General features: G+C 41.0%; 1 gene segment (V, D, J or C); it reads right to left on the minus strand.

Annotated features, from left to right (window-relative positions):
* Positions 1 to 761: 761 nt before the first annotated feature.
* Positions 762 to 2,968, minus strand: LOC311036965 (immunoglobulin kappa constant-like). The segment is given in 4 exons: positions 2,828 to 2,968; positions 2,556 to 2,703; positions 2,091 to 2,173; positions 762 to 1,102 (listed from the first exon to the last, which is right to left on the minus strand).
* Between the last annotated feature and the right edge of the window lie 3,393 nt (positions 2,969 to 6,361).

Consider the following 6,361-nt stretch of genomic DNA (forward strand, 5'->3'; position numbering starts at 1 on the left):
GTTTAGTTTTTTACCACTAGGTAGCAGATGTCAACTATAAATATCATATTATTTTCTAAATCAAGTTATGTATGTTAATAAAAGTTTAAAATTATAACTGTAAAATGTAATTTGAAAACAAATTATTGAAAGTAAAAAGAGTAAAGTAATAGCAACTACACTTTGCCTTGTCAGTATTTCATACCCCAATATATTCAACTTCTTCGATTGTTCTTGATAATTGTCCAGAAGCTTTGCTGGTAGGAGATTCATTAATAAAACATCTAAAACATCTTATTGTTAGCATGTGACATAGATGCTGAACATCTGGATTAAACAGACTAAAGCGGGAGGGTGATGTTACCCTCTTGTCTAATCAATTAGTGATTGAATTTACTCTTACTTTAAGTTGGAATTAGTCGTTTGTTAAACTCTTGTACTGTATACAGTACATTTGTACACAAGACGTAACAATAAATAACCTTGAACTTGAAATAATAACGGTGAGTTTAAAGTAACACTCTATGACAAAGATGTGGTGGAGGCGGGTCATGATTTAATTACTTTATTCAACACCAAATAAGCAATCAGCAAAACATTAAGCAATTCACCTCTATGTATGTCTCTCATCACCAGAGAGTCTCAGTCAGAGGCTTTAAAAGAGACTATCATCATCACATAGACTATAAAGCTGTATAGAATTGCAGAATATCTTAATAATATGTGTGTGTTTTCTCCATCTATTCTCTGCTCATCATCATAGAATAGATGGATGTGTTCTTCTTGTCTCAGAGGGAACACTGTTGCTTGTTGACACTCTTGCTCAGTGGGCTGCTGAGAGCTGAGTGACTCAGGTGACAGCTGAAGCTGTGTCCTGAGTGCCAGCGTGTGGAGGGCAGGGTGAGATGGCTGCTGAGGGTGTAGGTGCCATCAGGCTGGCGCTGGGACTGGCCCGTGTGGACCTGGGTGCCCGTCACAGAGGCTCCGTCCTCAGACCAGGACAGGGTGGCACCGTCAGGGTGGTAGCCCTTGGCCAGGCACAGCAGGGTGGCACTGCTGTCCCCAGAGAGAGGAGGCTGGACTGGAGCCATCAGGACCAGACTGGGGGGAGACGGAGGACGAGCTGAGAGGAGAGGACACATGACAACATGTCACAAGGCTACTGTAAAAACACTGTTTCTGACTGACAGACTGAAAACTGGAGAAGGAATAACCTACAATTTTAATAAGTTGAAGAAACTACTGCAATCTTTAAAAGGAAATATGAAATATTTGTTTTGCATTTGAAATTAAGTCCAATATTGCTTTGTTAGATTTTGCGAATAGATTCATCAACATAGGATTATAAAATCCCCAAACTTTTTGTTAATTTAATTCAGAGCTTCATTTTATGTTCTTTGATACACAACCATTTTGGCATATATGGGGTCATGCCTATGTTCCCTCAGTTTAGGGTTAAGCTTGTGGTTAGGGTTATAGGGTACATAGGGCAGGGGTAACATAGGTACAATCCCCATGTTATAATGTTACTCTGTTTACTCATTAGTGGATAAAAAAATGAAAGCCAAATCAATTAAAACAACTAAACAAAATGACATTGAAATATGTTCTTTTATCTAAAAAACGGTCTTTATAACAAGCGATATGTAGATCTGATATTTGTTTTTCTATTCATAATTATTTGCAATTTGTGGTTGCTTGCACTAAAAATGATTGCAAAATAAATGTGCAGCCACTGTTACACCTTGTATACTTACAGTATAATATGACAATAAAATAAAGTTATTGAAGTTGAGTTGAGATTGACAAAGCTATTGCTATGTTAAAAAAGATATGTAACATATCATTATGTCTGTTGCATTTTTTTAAACTAATTCCAATATTCTTTCAATAAATTTGAATCTGTATTTAACATATATCAACAGATGATTGTAAAATCCATTAATGTACATTATTGTAAAAACTATGTGACCATTTTCTCTTTGTACCTGCTTATCTGAAAATGTAAATTACATTTTTTTATTTAAAGAAAAAGAACCTGTGTTTTCTTGCTTATGAAATGATTCCTTTGTACACATTTCTTTCAATAACTTGAGAAAAGCCAGACTTACCAATAATGACTTCAGTCCCTCCACCAAAGGCATTGTCTACACAGTGATTTGTCTCCGTACAAAAACCTCTGTGCTGTAATCTGCTGCTCAGGGTTTCTCTTCATGCTTCACTCACTACAAGTGAGAACCTTAAATCCATGAAAAGACTGATAATAGACTAAATATAGACTCTGAACCCATGTCTAATGTATGATCACTTTACCTGACACAACTCAAACAGGTTCTGATCTTCCATTGCTTTTTGTTCATACTAAACATGTTTGTAGGGTTTTTGTATGGGCTCCTCACTGAACTGTAACACTGTGGTCTGCGCCACAGTCTCCACAACCACAGAAGTACATTGCAAAATCTTCAGCCTGGGCTCCATTGATGAGTAGATACTTCGTTTTATCATTGTTGGCACCAGTGAACCTACTGGGCAGTCCACTTGCTCTTAAGCAGCCAGAGCAAGCGTTAAGTACAAACTTTGGAACACCACCAGGTTTCTGTTGGTACCAGGACAAATAGCTTCTGCTGCTGCTGCTACCACTTTCAGTACAGGAGATCTTCACATTGTCTCCCAGGTTCACAGAGACAGACTTGGGCTGGGTCAGAACAAGAGCTGCCTCCAAACCTGTGGACAAAGATTTAATTTTAATTCAATGACTTTATAAACCATGAGAAACTCACTTATTGCTTAAAAAAAAGTAAAGGGAAATCAAACCGAATATGTTGTTTAATCTGTTATTCAGTCTTACCACTCAGAGTCAACAGCAGGGCAGTGAGTGAAGCTGTAGAAAAGGCCATTGTCTGGTCTAAGATCAGTTCAGGTGCTGCAGAAAGATACCTATGATGTCTCTGTTCACAATACTCTGTACTTCAGTGGAACTCTAAAGCCTTCTATACAAGAAGCTTCACAGACTGAAACCATTCCACTCATCCTCTATAAGACACAATCTACAACCAGTCATCCATTCTCTTCAAACAAGCAGCCAACCAGAAACACTCTCTTCCTCTGTCATTTGCATGTAGTCAACAGATGAATACTGAATCCCAAAGGATTTGTGAACAGCCAGGTGTTAGAATCTCATTACATCTTTGAAGTGATGGAAGGTTTTAAGACAGATTTTGTTAGATTAAAGTTGTTGCAGTGTTGTTTTTTTCTGTTGACATGCTCAATTTTATTGAGCCACATCAGTGATCATCTTTCTCATGCAAAATGTTTAATCATTGTATTTCATGGATCTGTTATTGTCTCCGCCAGGCCGAAAGGCTTGGCGAGAGAGTATGTTTTGCACCCTGTGTGTGTGTGTGTGTGTGTGTGTGTGTGTGTGTGCGTGCGCGCGTGCGTGCGTGCGTGCGTGTGTGCGTGTGTGTGTGTGTGTCCCCGTCTGTGAACAGTCATTTCCGGCACCGTTAGCTTGATAGCAGCGAAACTGTGCACACACACTCCCTGGATGCCAATTCAGAACCTTTGCCCCAACTTTTTCACATAGGCCTGTTATAGCGCCACCAGGAGGCCAACATTTTTTTGGACAGATCTCCTACAGATTTTGCCCAAACGTCACGCGAATCGGTACACTGTATCTCTATAGTCATTACACGGAATGGGTCTTTCAGATTTTTCATATTCCATCCTGATTGGCTAAAAATGGCTTCCAAAGTTTGCAGAAGTGCTCCGTTTTGAACAAAATGCCTCAAATCATGAACACAGCATGCAATTTCCGTGAAATTCTGCACGCACATTCCCACTATGCCGAGGAAGAAATGCCACTTGAACATTTTCAAATCAGCCTCATGGTGGCGCTATAACATGCCGATTACTGTTTTTACCTATAACTGCACCGATATGCGTAAAACTTTGTATGTGCACTCCCTAGAGGTCAGGGAAAAACCTTTACCCTGCATTTTTCACATCTGCCTTTTATAGCGCCACCAGGAGGCCTACTTATATAAAACTATTTTTAAAATATTACTCCTTCAGATTTTATCCAAACATCACGCAAATCTGTACACAATGATCTCTATAGTCAACTGATCAAGACGGATCCGTCCGATCCCCCTGATTCTTTACATTCCAGCCTGATTGGCGAATTCCGAACATTGCTGCCCCACACTATCCTACCTGACCTGGCGGAGACCTGTGCTCCGAGGAGCACTTTTTCTAGTTTTCACTATTTCTGAAAATGTTTGAAATGTTCTAAACATCTGAAATGTTTGAAGCATTTTTTGAACGTTTGTTAAAAGTTTTGCCTATAATAACGTGCCCAAAATAAGCACACCAGGATGAAGGTTGTTAAGACATTCATGATTTAAGGGGTGGGTCAGAAATAATTTGATGACATTTTAAATAATTGTTCCTACTGTTCCTGCGTGCGTGCGTGCGTGCGTGCGTGCGTGCGTGCGTGCGTGCGTGCGTGCGTGCGTGCGTTACAGATCTCTGTTAATATGAAAGCTCTCACAAACCAGAATCAGCATGCAAGACAGCAGGTAACTATTATCTATTATTTTGGACATAATGTTGATGGAATCTCTTGGCAACAATACTATTACAACACCCAGAAACTAGTTTCAAACATCTTTAATGACACTTTAAACAGCTAGGCTTGGTCATGGAAGGAAAGGCATGTTTCAGTGACGGTCTCCATTCCAAAGTAATTCAAAATCACAGTTTGCCATTTGATATACTGATGATAACCAATTCTTGTGAAAGGAATTCCACTGGTTTTGTGTTAGTACAATATCTTATCTCTGAACAGCCAGGTGGTATTAGGCTACTACTACTAGTGGCCACTCTCTGTATTTCAGAACTTCTGAAGGGAGTTGATGACCACAAAAGCTGGTGTAGGCCTGTTTAAACTCTCAGTTCTCACACACACACACACACACACACACACACACACACACACACACACACACACACACACACACACACACACACACACACACACACACACACACACACACACACACACACACACACACACACACACACACACACACACACACACACACACACACACACACACACGCGCGCAATAAAGTCATTAATGAGATAAACTTATTTACAATAGCTATATTTATGAATGAGAGTTGGTGGGTCAAACTTTACATCATTGGTTCTCAAAGTGGGGTTCAGGGACCCCCAGGGGCCCTTGAAGGAGTTCCAGGGGGTCCCCATGCAGCTAAATGATGGATAGTTAGGAACCAAATGGACCCTTATGGGTTTGTAACTCCGAGAGTGTACAAATGGAACCCTAACGGGTCCATTTGGTTGCATTTGTACACTCTCAGAGTTAAATTAACCTCGATTTTACTATATAAATTGGGGTCCCATGATATAAATGCCATTAAATGGGGGTCCGTAGCCTCTAAATGCACGTCAAACTGAGGGTCCTTGAAATTAAAATGGTTGAGAATCACTGCTAGAGCCGTCAAAATCTTCTCTTATGGGGGGCCCCTGGCATATCTTTTCATGAAAAAGATTGAGAACCACTGCTTTACATGCAGTGAATGCTGCTAGCCCCATTACGAACCTCTCCCTCCATTATAAACCTCCGAGTTGAGGTCCCACTGGGCTGGCTGGCGGCAGCGGTAGAACACCGGCAAAGGGTCCATGGATTACCTTTTTCGCCACATCGTATCCAAAAACCAAAGGCAGTCCCCTAAGCCTACACATGTTTGAGGGTTTTGCGGAACCCTAACTTTTTAGAACGGGGTTGAAAAAAACGTTTAAATCGCTTATTCAGTCAGCCTGTGGCCATGTTTCCCGTTCAACCCAGAAGAAGCCCCCTACGTCAGGTGCCAGTACTGCACCTGGTTCGGCTACAATGGGAAAACATAACATGGCCACAGGCTGACTAAATAAGTGATTTAAGCGGTTGTTCAGCTCCGTTCTAAAAGGTTAGGGTTCCGCAAACTCCTCAAACATCTGTAGCTTTAGGGGACTGCCTTTAGTTTTCGGATACGATGTGGTGAACAGCCAGGGTAATCTACTTATCCACGGACCCGTTTTTGCCGGTGTCCTACCGCTGCCAGTCGCCAGTGGAACCGCGGAGCGAGAGGCTCGTAATGGGGCTAACATAGCTGTAGAATACAACTCTCCTAGACGTATTTATGATTCTGACGTTTTCAATCTACGAGAGTTGTAGGGTTCACCCCCCATGGACACAGGGACTTTCAGCGCTATACCCCGTAGACACTCCAAACATGTACAAATTGAAAATAAAGGTGCTTACCCCAAATCCCCAAATGTTAACTGTCGCTACGCGGTAGTAGTTTAATGTAATAAT

Source organism: Gymnoscopelus microlampas (genome assembly GCF_963454915.1).
Source record: "Gymnoscopelus microlampas genome assembly, chromosome: 20".
In the NCBI taxonomy this organism is placed as follows: domain Eukaryota; kingdom Metazoa; phylum Chordata; class Actinopteri; order Myctophiformes; family Myctophidae; genus Gymnoscopelus; species Gymnoscopelus microlampas.